Source organism: Rhinoraja longicauda, unplaced genomic scaffold (assembly GCF_053455715.1).
Source record: "Rhinoraja longicauda isolate Sanriku21f unplaced genomic scaffold, sRhiLon1.1 Scf000212, whole genome shotgun sequence".
NCBI classification, from domain to species: Eukaryota; Metazoa; Chordata; class Chondrichthyes; order Rajiformes; family Arhynchobatidae; genus Rhinoraja; species Rhinoraja longicauda.
Window position 1 is genome coordinate 99,702 of NW_027601430.1, and position 16,231 is coordinate 115,932.

Consider the following 16,231-nt stretch of genomic DNA (forward strand, 5'->3'; position numbering starts at 1 on the left):
CATCCCCTCCCCCTCTGGAATTCCAGATTGGATTTGAGAATCGGTGAATGACAGGAGTCCACTCAGCCCATCAGGCTTGTTCCAGCTTGATGGTGGAGCTCCTTGCTGAGTCTCACTCCCCATTCCTCCCCACAGTCCAGACTTTCTCCAGTTCCCTTTACCCAATGCTGTGAATCTACTGAGCTCCATTCAGGCAGCACATCCCAGATCACTGGAGTTCCTCGCCTGAAACATCTCTGCTGTTGTCAATCCCCTCCCCCCCCCCCCCCCCCCGTATCTTCTGCTCTCCCTCTCTCCTGCCATCCTCCATCTATTCAATCTCTGAGAGGGCTTTCAGGGGTTTGATGAAGTCCTACCCTCAAGGCTGTGTGAAACTGGGCCAGAGGGGGTTAAAGATTGGGTAGCAGCATGGACCGGCGGCTGAGAGTGGGGGATAATTGTATTTCAGACTGTAGGCAATGGAAACATCAAATTCATATCAAATCCAGTAAAAATTTGTGTTTCAATGAGATCACCTCTCATTCTTGGAACTAGAGTTTAGACCAAGTTTGTTCGTTCTCTCTACAGAGGAGCAGCCAGACCCCATCCCAACCCACCATTCAACCTGGTAAAGCAATGCGGCTCACCCTCCATTGAGGGTAATCTTTCCTCAGGCAGGTACAGCGGATCTGTACATATTTCAGGTGCTGTCTCACCAGTGCTCCATATAATTGGAGCAATCCTCTTAAAATAAAGCTCAACACACAACAAATAGCTCACTACCCTACATGTGAACTTTCAGTGGTTGGTGTGCAAGAACCCCATACTTGGACCTCTCCCAACACCAACACCGTTCAATTTCCCACCATTTAAAATTCTCCACCTTTCTCCACATTATTTTCCATCCGCCATGTTCTGCCCGATGTCTCTGCATAATCCTGGCTTGGTATCGTCAGCTACCTTGGATATATCATGCAGTGAGCTGGTGCAGGATCCTGACCCCAAACAGGCACCATCCCTCTGCCTCCACTGATGCTGAGTTCCTCCAGCAGTTTGTGTTTTGCTTGGACATATCCAACCTGATCTTCTAATACAATTCAGGGATATCAATTGTGAGCAGCTGGGCCCAGCATTAATCCAGCATCATTCCTGGTCACAGCCACCCAGTCCAAAAAATGACCCATTTTATCCCACTCCATCTTCTCTCAGTTGACCAAGTCCTGGCTCGTATATTATCCTCATGGCCGAGCATGTAAATTTTGTTTAATAACCTCCTATACTCCACTTTATTAAAGGCCTCTGAGTCCAAATACATATCAACTGGGTCCTCTTTTTCATTCCTGCCTGTTGCAACTTCGAAAGACATTAAGGTTTCAGGTTGGGACACTTCTTTGGACTGATTTTGGGGGTGGGTGGGGTGGGAAGGAAGTTGGATGAGAGGAGGGGCAGGACAAAGCCTATGAGTCACGGGTGGACACAGACAAAGGTTTTTTGATCAGCGAATGGTTGAACAAAGTCCAGAGGGTGAGTTGAAAATTGTGAATGAGCTGCCGGAGGTAGTAGAAGCAGGTAGTATCACAATGTTTAAGAAACATTTGGACAGGTGCATGGATAGGACAGGTTTAGAGAGATATGGGCCAAACATAGGCAGGTGGGGCCAGTGTAGATGGGACATGTTGGTTGGTGTGGGCAAGTTGGGCCGAAGGGCCTGTTTCCGCACGGTATGACTCTCCTCCTGTCGCCCTCAGTTCTCTCTCCAACGCCATTCTTGCGAAGTACATTAATGACTTGGATGAAGGGATTAAAAGTACCATTAGCAAATTTGCAGATGATACAAAGCTGGGTGGCAGTGTGAACTGTGAGGAAGATGCTATGAGGATGCAGGGTGTTTTGGACAGGTTGTGTAAGTGGGCAGATGCATGGCAGATGCAGTTTAAGGTGGATAAATGTGAGGTTATCCACTTTGGTGGAAAGAACAGGAAGGCAGATTATTGTCTGAATGGTGTCAAGTTAGGAAATGGAGAAGTACAAAGAGATCTGGGTGTCCTTGGTCATCAGTCACTTAAAGTTAGCATGCAGGTACAGCAGGCAGTGAAGAAAGCTAATGGCATGTTGGCCTTTATGACAAGAGGAGTTGAGTATGGAGCAAAGAGGTCCTTCTGCAGTTGTACAGGGCCCTAGTGAGACCACACCTGGAGTACTGTGTGGAATTTTGGTCTCCAAATTTGAGGAAGGACATTCTTGCTATTGAGGGCGTGCAGCATGGATTCACTAGGTAAATTCCCAAAACGGTGGGACTGTCGTATGTTGAAAGACTGGAGCGACTAGGCCTGTATACGCTGGAATTTAGGATGAGAGGCGGTCTTATTGAAACATATATTATTAAGGGATTAGACACATTAGAGGCAGAAAACATGTTCCCAATGTTGGGGGAGTCCAGAACCAGGGGCCACAGTTTAAGAATAAGGGGTAAGCCATTTAGAACGGATATGAGGAAATACTTTTTCATTCAGAGAGTTGTAAATCTGTGGAATTCTCTGCCTCGGAAGGCAGTGGAGGACAATTCTCTGGCTGCTTTCAAGATAGCGGAGTCAGGGGGTATGAGGAGAAGGCAGGTACGGGGTATTGATTGTGAATGATCAGCCATGATCACATTGAATGGCAGTGCTGGATCAAAGGGCCGAATGGCCTACTCCTGCACCTATTGTCTATTGTCTAAATTTGTTGTAATTTTAAGGGGTTGCAGCTCAGGGTGAACTTGTTGTGGTACATTTGGACCAGAGTGATTTTGTCCTGAGGAGAGATTAAGCAGAATGGGCCTGTCCTCTCGAGTGGAAAATAATGAGTAATAACCTCGTGATAATTTGCATATCCATTATAGGCATTGGGAGGGGATTTATTGCAATGTTGGTTCCTCTAGTTGAGAAGTGTAGAAGTAGGGGGTTGTTGGGATTGCAAGTTGGGACAGGCTGTTGAGCACTGAGATAAGAAAAAAATCCCCATCCTCATAGGTGGCGATTCTGTAGATTTCATCACACAGGGGTGTGGGAGCTCAGCCACTGAGGGCATTCACAACAGAGATTACTAGATTTCTGGATATCAAGGGGAACATGGATTATGGGCTGGTTGTGAGCTTTTTTCATCAGGACCTGATACTTACGCAATCTTTCACAATTGATAGCTTTCTGAAGCATTTTTCGGCTTTCTGTGAACAAAGGAAAGTGGAGGTTACCAGGAGTGGACTGACCAGCTATGATCCTTCAGACAGAAAAGACGATGACAAACTAATGAAACGCGGAGAGGGAAGTGCTCCGAGCACATTACATCAGCATGTATTACTGGATGACGGATTGGCTGGAAATCTAAATAAAATAGAAAACAATAAATAACCTCAGCAAGTCAGGTAACGTTTATGGGGAAAGAAACAGATTTAACATTTCAGGTTCAACATCCCACTACAGTATCGGCAAAGGAAAGCACAAAAGGTAATTGAAGTTGCAGAAACATCCTGAAAAGGTCAGGAAAAAGGAGGCTTGGATCAGGTCCAGGTGGCTGGGACAAAGCGTATCCCTGGAGAATGTAGCGGACTGGAGGGCATATTTATAGTAATGGAATCACACAGCACAGAAACAGGCCCATAGGCACAACCTGCCCATGCTGACCAATATGCCCCATCTATATTAGACAGTAGATAATAGGTGCAGGAGTAGGCCATTCGGCCCTTCGAGCCAGCACCGCCATTCAATGTGATCATGGCTGATCATTCTCAATCGGTACCCCGTTCCTGCCTTCTCCCCATACCCCCTGACTCCGCTATCCTTAAGAGCTCTAACTAGCTCTCTCTTGAATGCATTCAGAGAATTGGCTTCCACTGCCTTCTGAGGCAGAGAATTCCACAGATTTACGACTCTCTGACTGAAAAAGTTTTTCCTCATCTCCGTTCTAAATGGCCTACCCCTTATTCTTAAACTGGCCTCTGGTTCTGGACTCCCCCAACATTGGGAACATGTTTCCTGCCTCTAAGGTGTCCAACCCCTTAATAATCTTATATGTTTCGATAAGATCCCCTCTCATCCTTCTGAATTCCAGTGTATACAAGCCTAGCCACTCCAGTCTTTCAACATATGATAGTCCCGCCATTCCGGGAATTAACCTAGCAAACCTATGCTGCATGCCCTCAATAGCAAGAATATCCTTCCTCAAATTTGGAGACCAAAACTGCACACAGTACTCCAGGTGCGGTCTGACTTGGGCCCTGTACAACTGCAGAAGGACCTCTTTGCTCCTATACTCAACTCCTCTTGTTATGAAGGCCAACATTCCATTGGCTTTCACTGCCTGCTGTACCTGCATGCTTCCTTTCAGTGAATGATGCACTAGGACACCCAGATCTTGTTGTACGTCCCCTTTTCCTAACTTGACACCATTCGGATAATAATCTGCCTTCCTATTCTTGCCACCAAAGTGGATAACCTCACACATATCCACATTAAACTGCATCTGCCATGCATCCGCCCACTCACACAACCTGTCCAAGTCACCCTGCAACCTCATAGCATCTTCCTCACAGTTCACACTACCACCCAGCTTTGTATCATCTGCAAATTTGCTAATGGTACTTTTAATCCCTTCATCCAAGTCATTAATGTATATATTAAATAGCTGCGGTCCCAGCACCGAGCCTTGCGGTACCCCACTAGTCACTGCCTGCTATTCTGAAAGGGACCCATTTATCCCCACTCCTTGCTTTCTGTCTGCCAACCAATTTTCTATCCATGTCAGTACCCTACCCCCAAAACCATGTGCTCTAATTTTGCCCACTAATCTCCTATGTGGGACCTTGTCGAACGCTTTCTGAAAGTCACCACATCCACCGGCTCTCCCCTGTCAATTTTCCTAGTTACATCCTCAAAAAATTCCAGAAGATTAGTCAAGCATGATTTCCCCTTCGTAAATCCATGCTGACTCGGAACGATCCTGTTACTGCTATCCAAATGCTCCGCAATTTTATCTTTTATAATTGACTCCAGCATCTTCCCCACCACTGATGTCAGACTAACTGGTCTATAATTTCCTGTTTTCTCTCTCCCTACTTTCTTAAAAGTGGGATAACATTAGCTACCCTCCAATCCACAGGAACTTATCCTGAATCTATAGAACATTGGAAAAGGATCATCAATGCGTCCACAATTTCAAGAGCCACCTCCTTAAGTACCCTGGGATGCAGACCATCAGGCCCAGGGGATTTATCAGCTTTCAGTCCCATCAGTCTACCCAACACAATTTCCTGCCTAATGTTCCTTCAGTTCCTCTGTCACCCTAGGATCTCTGGCCACTAGAACATCTAGGAGATTGTTTGATTGTTATATTAGTCCCACCTACTTGCACTTGGCCCATATCCCTCCTTCATTATCCATGTACCCATCCATATACCCAACATTCCATTTACCCACCACCCTCTGTGTGAAAAAGTTGCCCCTTAGGTTCCTATTAAATCTTTCCCCTATCACCCTAATCCTATGGCTTCTGATTCTTGATTCCCCTACTCTGGGTAAAATACCTTATCTATTCCACTCATGATCTTATACTCACTCCTCTGTAAGTTCATTCCTCATCCTCCTGCATTCCAGGGAATAAAGTCCTAGACTGCCCAATCACTCCCTGTAGCTCAGGCCCTCAAGTCCTGGCAACATCCTTGTAAAGGATATTCGTAAAGGAAAACTAAAGGGCAAAAAAGAAGGCCTGGCAGACCTCTGGCAGATAAAATGCAAGAGACTCCAATGAGTCTTTGTAACATTTTATGTATGGGTGGGGGGTGGGACACACGACATGGGGGGGGGGGGGGGGGTGTGGGGGTGGGAGACACGACATGGGGGGGGGGAGATACGAAAAGGGGTGGGGGGGGGGAATACGGAAGCGACGGCGCCAAGGACTCCTGTACATTGGTAACATTAGGTCCCTGTCTCAGAACACAAACACCTTGCAACAAAGAACCATTAATTGAGCATGACTTACCTGTGGTGTTACTTTTTCACAATTATTCAGACGTCTGCAACAAAAACAAAGAAGTTTTGTTTCCGCTGCACATCAACATTCAACGCTCATAAGTAAATACAAATTCTTGTATCCCTTCCTCCCCCTCACCAACATACCGTCCCCACATTCCTCACCCTCTCTGCTTAATCCCCATTAAGCCATGCGCTCCCTCTCAGTATTCCCACCTCTCCACACACTCTCCCTCTCTGGCACACAATCACATTGGAGAGTAGCAACGATTTGTGACCGAAAACTGATCTGTGTTCCTGTTGCATTGTGCAGATCTCTGTCCATCTACACAGGTTCACAACCCAATGGTATGAACATTGAATTCACCAATATCAAGTAATACCCCCATGCCCTCTCTTGTTTCCGTTCCCCCTTCCCACACCCGGAGCAGCCCATTTATTTCACTATCTCCCATCTGCCCCTTCACACCCCACCATTTTCCTTCCTCAGTGTGCTCATCTCCCATCCCCAGATCCCTCATTTCTCTTTTATTCCCCCCTCTCCTCCCCCCACACAATACTGCACACAATACTCCAAATGTGCCCTGACCATAGTTTATAAAGCTGCAACATGATCACCTGATTCTAAAACCCACATCTGACTGATGAAGGTAAGCAAGCTGTCTGCCTTCTTTACCTCCCTATCCATGTTGTGCTTCCACTTTCAGTGAACTATAGACTTGCTCCTCAAGATTCCTCTGCAGATAATGCTACGGAGGGTTTAATTTATGACCAGACTCAAAAAGCAGAGGGCAAAGCTTTAAAGTGAGAGGGGCAAAGTTTAAAGGAGAGTGGTGGGTGCCTGGAACACACTGCTGAGGGTGGTGGTGGAGGCAGATACAATAGTGACATTTGAGGCCTTTAAATAAGTACATGGATATGCAGGGAATGGAGGGATGTGGATCATGTGCAGGTGGAGGAGATTAGTTTATCTTGGCATCATGAACAGCACTGACATTGTGGGCCAAAGGGCCTGTTCCTGTGCTGCATTGTACTGATAGGCCTGGAGCAATGCAGGGTGTAACACAGGGAACTTTGATCATGTGGATGATCACAGTCTTTTCCCAAGGGCGGGAGAGTGTCAAACTAGATTTTCAATGAGAGGGGAAAGATTTAAAAGGGATCTGAGGGTGGTGGGAGTATGAAATGAGCTGCCAGAAGAGGTAGGAGGAGCGAGTACAATAACAATATTTCAAAGTTATACGGACAGGTACATGGATTGGAAAGGTTTAGAGGAGTATGGGCCAAACGCAACCTAATGGGTGTAGCTCGAGGTGAACACTTTGGTTAGCATGGAAGAGGTGCTGAAGGCCCTGTTTCCATGCTGCATAGCTCTCTGTCTATATGATCTATATTCTGCCTCTCCCTCTACCCATCCATCTCTTTCTCCCTGCCTGTATAGCTCTCCATCTCTTCACATCTGTCCTCCTCCCCTCTTTTCACACATCTATCTGTAACTATCTATCTATCTTCCTGTGTCTGCCTCTCTTTCCCACATCTGTTTGTTTTGTCAGGCATCTGTGCATCTCCCCCTTCTCTCTCTCCCTCGCTGCATCCTTTATCTCCCACTCTCTCTCTGCCACTCATACTCTGTTGCTCTCTCCTTCCACTCTCCATCTTTTCCTTCCCATCTCTTTGTGCTCTGTCCTCAATCTCCTCTCCTTCTCATTGTCTCCCCCTCTGTCACTCTTACTCTCTCCATCACTTCTCCCTCAGACTCTCTCTCTGTCCGTCCTCCTCCTCTCCCTCCTTCCATCTCTCTCTCTCTCTCTCTCTCTCTCTCCATCTCCCTGCCTCTGTCTCTCTTCTTCCATATATTTGTCTCTCTGCCACCCTTCCTCATTTTGTCTCTCTCTCCTCCCGTGGATGGCGGTGGTGGGGCTGTATATCAGTGAGATACACACATCAGGTCCTCACCTGTAGTAGTTCAGACCTATGACAAAGTACCGATGCACTGTTAATCTCTGAGTAGCATACTTCCCATGTTCATACCACTCATGGGACCTGTGGAAAGAGATTAGGAACAGCAATGTTTCAATATGAAGAGTTTTCAAGAGTGCAGAGCTGAAAGATGGATTGAAGGAGAAACAGAAACTGTCTTTGAATGATATTGGTGGTGAGACCACACTTGGACTATTGTGCAGAGTTCCAGTCACCCAACTACTGGAATTATTCCAACTAAATATATAGGAATAATTTCAACTATGGGAACCCCGTCATTAAGTTGGAAAGGGTACAGAAGAGATTGATGAGGATGTAACAGGGACAGGAGGGATTGAATGATATGGAGGGACTGGACAGGCTGGGGCTGTTTTCACTGGAGCGAAGAAGGCAATAAAGTGACTGCTTTCCCAGGGTTGGGGTGTCTAAAACATGAGGGCATAGGTTTAAGGTGAGAGGGGAAAGATTTAAAGGGGATCTAAGGGGCAATCTTTTCCACACAGACGGTGCTACATTAATGGAATAAGCTGACAGAGGTCATGTAGAGATGGATTTAAAAGACATTTGAACAGGCATATGGATAGAAATGTTTAGAGGAAGTTAAAAACAAGTTGGTGGAGACCAGACAGTATCTGCAGGGAGAAAATGCACAGATGACCATTTTTTCCAGTCTGAAGATCAGGAACCAAAACATTATTTGTCCAGTTGGAAGGGGAGGGGAGGGGAGGGGATGGGGAGAGTGGGTGATGAAGGAGAGTGTCCATGGTGGGGGTGGGGGTGGGGAGAGTGGGTGATGAGGGAGAGTGTCCATGGTGGGGGTGGGGGTGGGGAGAGTGGGCGATGAAGGAGAGTGTCCATGGGAGGGGAGGGATGATGGGGGAGAATGTCCACAGGAGGGGTGGGGGCAGGGAGGGTGGGTGATGAGGCACAGTGTCCATGGGTGGGGAGGGGGTGGAGAGAGTGAGTGGTGGGGGAGAGTGTTCAGAGGAGGGGTGGGGTTGGGGAGAGTGGGTGATGAAGGAGAGTGTCCATGGTGGGGGTGGGGAGAGCAGGTGATGGGGGAGAGTGTCAGTGGGAGGGGTGGGGGTGGGGAGAGTGGGTGATGAAGGAGAGTGTCCATGGGAGGGGAGAGGTGGGGAGGGTGGGTGATGAGGGAGAGTGCCCGTGGGAGGGGAGGGATGATGGGGGAGAATGTCCACAGGAGGGGTGGGGTTGGGGAGAGTCGGTGATGAGGCACAGTGTCCATGGGTGGGGAGAGTGGGTGATGGGGGAGAGTGTCAGTGGGAGGGGTGTAGAGTGGGTGATGAGAGTGTACGTGGGAGGGGTGTAGAGAGTGGGTGGTGTGAGTGTCCGTTGAAGGCTGGGAAGGGGGTGGGGAGAGTGGGTGATTGGGGAGAGTGTCCATAGGAGGGGTGGGGATGGGGAGAGTGGGTGATGAGAATGTCCGTGGGAGGGGTGGGGATGGGGAGAGTGGGTGATGGGGGAGAGTGGGTGATGGGGCAGAGTGGTGGGGAGAGTGGGTGATGGGGCAGAATGGTGGGGAGAGTGTCCGTGGGAGGGGATCCAGTGGGTTGGAGATTTGACTGATATGAAGGTACAGCACAGCAGTCAGTTATTTGGCTTATTGAGTCTGCACTGACCACCAAGCACCCATTTTATGATCAATTGCCCCATAGATTCTCCCCCTTCATTTATAGCAGCCAATTAACGTAGCCCTCACACATTTTTTGAATATGGGAAGAATCCAGAGCACCCTTGGGAAGCCCACAGAATAACAGGGAGAATGTACAAACACAGGCAGCAGCAGATATCAGGATTGAACCAGGGGTTACTGGAGCCGTGGGTGGTAGCTTTACTAGTTGTGCCACTGTGCCACCTAAACCATTGAACAGACAAACTTTGGTGTTCAAACCCAAGGATTGCAGGTGTGCAGTACACAAGGTTGCCAGCACAGGTGTGCACAATATTTCCCTTCATTTGTCAGGCACTCAATAAGAACAGTGTTACAACTTTATCTATTGGTCAGGCCACACCTGGAGAACTGTATAATTCTGATCTAGGATTAGGCACCTGAATTATGAGGAACGACTGGATAGACAGCGTTAGCTTTCCCGGGAATTGAGGAGGCTGAAGGGGACCCGGTGGACATGCACAAAGATATGAGAGTAAGAGACAGAGCAGATAGTAGGAAACTAGATGGCTCACTTTTAGGAGAAGTGGGAAAAGATTTAGAGATCTGAAAATAACTTTTTCAAGAGAGGGTAGTTGGAATCTGAAACACACTGCTCGAGGCAGTGGAAGCAGTGACTCTCACAACATTTAGAAGTTAGAAGAGGATTGATGAGGGCAGTGTGGCCTGCTAAATTCAGCAAGGCCTTTGACAAGGTATCGCATTGTAAGCTCGGCTGGAAGGTTAGATCACATGGGATCCACGGCAAACTAGCCAATTGGTGAGAAAATTGGTTTGATGGCAAGAGCCAGAGGGTATAGTAAAGAGTTGTTATTCAGATTGGAGATCAGAAACCAGTGGTGTGCCACAGGGATCGATGCTGGGTCACTATTGTGGAATGACCGAATGGCCTAATTCTGCTCCAATCACTTATGACCTTGTCATGGCCCAGCTAATGTCCACATAGACAACGATCTTTAACCTCAATCAATCCTCTTGGTCACCTCTTTAAAAAACTGTCTGCTTTGTGAGATATGATTTCCTATGATTATCCCTGATCAGTCTTTATCTATCAACTGCTGGTAAATGATGTCCCTCAGAATCACCTGCAGTTACGTACCCACTACTGATGCAGGCTCACTCACCAGTGGTGCCCTGGCTTGTCCTTGGTGCCCTTAAATAACTGTACATTAGCCACCCTCCAGTCTACTGGAACTTCACCTGTGCCTAAAGATGATGGTAATATCTGTGCAAGGGCTCCACAATTTCTACCCTAGCTTTTCACAAGGTCAACTATACATTTGGTCAACCCCTGGGGATTTATCCACCTTAGGTACAAACCATTACCAAAGACTTCTATTGCCAGTCAGATCTGGCCAATTGTTGTTCAAACGTGGTAGTAAATCCTGAAAATAAACAAATTAACAGTTTGTGTCAGGACAAGAGTGAAATAAAAACTGAAAATACAAGAAGGAGAACATCACATACCCTACACAGCGATAGCAGCTGGATTGCAATCAAGTTGGTCAGCGATATGAAAACAGATGCAGGTATCTGGGAATAGGGTGGGATCTAATCCAGGGATTTGGGGGTTTGTAAATAAACAGATACTCAGGAATTACAGGTTGGAATCCAAGTGAGGATTTCCACATAATCTAACAGAAACCCAAAAGTTATGTGTAGACTTGAATATTGAATCGTAGATTTATAGTTATAGAGTCATAGAGTGGTACAGTGTGGAAACAGGCTCTTCAGCCCAACTCGCCCATACCGGCCAATAGTGGCCCAGCTACCCTAGTCCCACTTGCTTGGTCCATAATACTCCAAACCTGTCCTATCCATGTACTTGTCCAACTGTTTCTTAAACGATGGGATAGTCCCAGCCTCAACTACCTCCTCTGGCAGCTTGTTCCATACACCCACCACCCTCTGTGTGAAAATGTTACCACTCGGATTCCGATTAAATCTTTGCCCCTTCACCTTGAACCTATGTCCTCTGGTCCTTGATTCCCCTACTATGGGTAAAGGACTCTGTGCATCTACCCGATCTATTCCTCTCATGATTTTGTATACCTCTATAAGATCTCCTCTCATCCTCCTACGCTCCATGGAATAGAGACCCAGCCTAGTCAACCTCTCCCTATAGCTCACACCCTCTAGTCCTGGCAACATCCTTGTAAATCTTTTCTAAACCCTTTCAAGCTTGACAATATCTTTCCTATAACATGGTGACCAGAACTGAATACAATATTCTAAATGCGGTCTCACCAACATCTTATAAAACTGTAACATGACCTCCCAACTTCTACACTCAATACTCTGACTGATGACGGCCAAAGTGCTGAAAGCCTTTTTGATTACCTTATCTACCTGCGACGTGACCTTCAAGGAACCATGCACGTATTCCTAGATCCCTCTGCTCTGTAACACTACACAGAGGCCTACCATTTTACTGTGTAGGTCCTACCCTTGTTCGACGTCCCAAAATACAATACCTCACACTTCTCTGCATTAAATTCCATCAACCACTCCTCCGCCCACCTTGCCAATCGATCCAGATCCTGCTGCAATTGTTCACAACCATCTTCACTATCTGCAAACCACTAACTTTGGTATCATCAGCAAATTTGATAATCTTGCCCTGTATGTTCTCATCCAAATCATTGATGTAGATGACAAACAGTAATGGGCCCAGCACCAAACCCTGAGGCACACCACTAGTCACAGGCCTCCATTCTGAGAAGCCACCTTCCACCATCACCCTCTGCCTCCTTCCATGGAGCCAATTAGCTATCCTTTCAGCTATCTGTCCTTGGATCCCATGAGATCTAATCTTCCAGAGCAGCCTACCATGTGGAACCTTGTCGAACACCGTACTGAAGTCCATTAACACAACTTCTACAGCTCTGCTCACGTCTTCAAAAAAATCAATCAGAATTCAGAGACATGACCTCCCCACGTACAAAACCATGCTGACTATCCCTAATTAGCCCTTGCCCATCCAAATGCCTGTATATTCTATCCCTCAGAATACTCTCCAGTAACTTAGCAACTACAGATGTTAAGCTCACCGGCCTATAGTTCCCAACATTTTCCCTGCAGCCTTTCTTGAAAAGAGGCACAGCATTTGCCACCCTCCAATCTGGCACCTCTCCTGTATTTAAGGATGACTCATAAATTTCAACCAGGGCTCCCGCAATTTCCTCTCTAGTTTCCCGGAATGTCGTCGGATATAGACAATAGACAATAGGTGCAGGAGTAGGCCATTCAGCCCTTCGAGCCAGCACCGCCATTCAATGCGATCATGGCTGATCACTCTCAATCAGTACCCCGTTCCTGCCTTCTCCCCATACCCCCTCACTCCGCTATCCTTAAGAGCTCTATCCAGCTCTCTCTTGAAAGCATCCAACGAACTGGCCTCCACTGCCTTCTGAGGCAGAGAATTCCACACCTTCACCACTCTCTGACTGAAAAAGTTCTTCCTCATCTCCGTTCTAAATGGCCTACCCCTTATTCTTAAACTGTGGCCCCTTGTTCTGGACTCCCCCAACATTGGGAACATGTTTCCTGCCTCTAATGTGTCCAATCCCCTAATTATCTTATATGTTTCAATAAGATCCCCCCTCATCCTTCTAAATTCCAGTGTATACAAGCCCAATCGCTCCAGCCTTTCAACATACGACAGTCCCGCCATTCCGGGAATTAACCTAGTGAACCTACGCTGCACGCCCTCCATAGCAAGAATATCCTTCCTCAAATTTGGAGACCAAAACTGCACACAGTACTCCAGGTGCGGTCTCACCAGGGCCCGGTACAACTGTAGAAGGACCTCTTTGCTCCTATACTCAACTCCTCTTGTTATGAAGGCCAACATTCCATTGGCTTTCTTCACTGCCTGCTGTACCTGCATGCTTCCTTTCATTGACTGATGCACTAGGACACCCAGATCTCGTTGAACTCCCCCTCCTCCTAACTTGATCTGATCAGGCCCCGGAGATTTGTCTACCGTCATACACGACAGTACCTTCAGTACTTCCTTGACGGTAACAATGACTCTCATGACACTTCCAGTGACTGCTCCAATTTCCTCTGTCCTACTGTCTTTCTCCTCGGTAAATACAAAGGAGAAATACTCATTTGAGGACCTTGCCCATAACCTGTGGCTCCACACAGAGGTAACAGTTTTTATTCCTGAGATGTCCCACTCTCTCTCTAGTTACCCTTTTCTCCCTTAATTATTTATAAAATCTTTTGGAATTGTTCTTGAGGCTACTCGCAAGAGCTATCTCCTGGCCTCTTTTTAGCCTTTCTGTTCTCCTTTTTTTAGTTGCTCCTTAGTTCCCAAAACTCCTCCAGGGGTGCACTTGATCCCAGCTGCCTATACCTGTCCCATGTATCCTTCTTGTTTTTGACTAACATCTTAATTTCCCTCATCAGCCAAGCTGCCTTGTTTGCCTGCTATGCCTTTCACTCTAACGGGGACGTACACATCCTGAGCTCTCTTTAGTACACTTTTAAAAACATCCCACTTGGCCGATGTTCCTTTCCCCATCAAATAACCTGCTCCAGTCAACTTGAAGGTTCTCTCATACCCTCAAAGTTGGCCTTACCCCAGTTGAGCATTTTAACACATGGACCCTCTCCATTCCGATCCATAGCTTTCTTAAACCTCACCTGAACCCTTCATGCTATGATTTTCCCAGTCTATATTAGGAAAGTTAAAATCCCCTACAATAACAACCTTATTTGACCTGCAGCTGTCTGCAATCTCCTGGCACATTTGCTCTTCTAATTCCCGTTGACTATTTGGGCGTTTGTAGTACACCCCTTTCCTGATCATCCCTTTCTTGTTCCTCAGCTCCACCTATATAGTTTCACTAGACGAACCGTCCGTAATGTTACCTCTGAACTTAACCTCTGAACCTAGCCGTGCCATCCTCCTTAATCAACAATGCAACTCCCCCTCTGCTTTTTTCCTCACCCATGTCTCTCCTGAAGCTCCTGTACCCCGGATCATTGAGCTGCCAGTCCTGCCCCTCCCTTATCCATGTTTCAGTCATGGCTTGCATTTTACCCAACTACACTAATCCCATTTGCCCACATTAAGACAGTATCCCTCTCTGCCATGTCCTATTTAAGCATTTGTCTCAAAGCTTTTTAAACATAAGATTCAGATTAACATTCAGTGCGGAAACGTGCCCTTTGGCCCAAGTCCTCGCCAACCTGCAACCCCCGCACATTACCACTATCCTACACACACTAGAGATGATTTTTTAAACATTTACCAAGCTTACAACCCAAGAGTATGAACTTCGAATCCTCCAATTTTAGGTGACCTCTAACAACCCCCCCCCTCCCCCTTACCTGGCTCACGCCTATTTCTCCCTTCCCCCTCCTCTTACATCTCTTCCTATGGCTTCACAATTTGTAATCCCCCTCCTCTCTTCCAGCTTTCTTTCCCCCCACCTCTTACAATCAGTCTGAAGAAGTATCCTGACATGAAACGTCTCCAATCCACATTCCTCAGAGATGTTGCCAGACCCACTGAGTTACTCCAGCACTTTGTTTCTTTATTTAACACAGACCAGACTTAGACCCAACCAGTGACCCAACCAACACAATCACTGACTTGTCAGACCCTGGTCATCCTTCTCCCTGTTCCCTTCCAGCAGAAGGTACAGAAGCTTGAAAGCGTGCAACACTAGACTCCAGAACTGCTTCTTCCCCTCTGTTATCAAGCTTCTGAACGGTCCTTCCATTAACTAGGGTACTAAACCAATTCACCTCTACTGCATTGCAGACATTGGACTTTGTTTCTGGAACTAATGCACTACAAAGCTGAGAAACATATTCTCAGTTACTCCAGCACTCTGTATCTTCCCCTTTGTTCTATCTATTGCACTCGAGTTTGGCTTGATTGTTTTTATGTATAGTATTTTCTGATCTGATTGGAAAGCATGCAAAAGAATGCTGTATCATTGCTGTATCATTTCACTGTATCTCGGCACATGTGACAACAATAAACTTAAGCCGAACCTAAACCTAATATTGTGTAGGAAAGAACTGCAGATGCTGGTTTAAATTGAATGTAGACACAAAATGCTGGAATAACTCAGTGGGACAGGCAGCATCTCTGGAGAAAAGGACTGGATAACATTTCGGATAAGACTTCTTCAGACTGAAGGGTCTCGACCTGAAATGTCACCCAGTCCTTCTCTCCAGAGATGCCTCCTGTCCCGCTACACCTAATATTCACAGGTGAAATACTACAAGATTGGAAGGCTTGAGTTATTAGGTGACATTGGATCAGCTGTGGACACAAGAAACTGCAGGCACTGGAATCTTTAGCAAAAACAATGCTGGAGTAAGATGCTGGATTTAGGCAGCATCTGCAGAGGGAATGGATAGGAAACCTTTTGGGTTGGGAACCTTCTTCAGATTGATCAGACTGAACAGACAGGGACTGTTTTCCCTGGAGTGAAGGAGGCTGAAGGGTGATCTTATGGAGGTTTATGAAATCATGGGAAGCATAGAGAAGGCGCATGGTCACAGCCTATACTCCAGCATAGGGGAGTCTAAAACTAGAGGGCACAGCTTT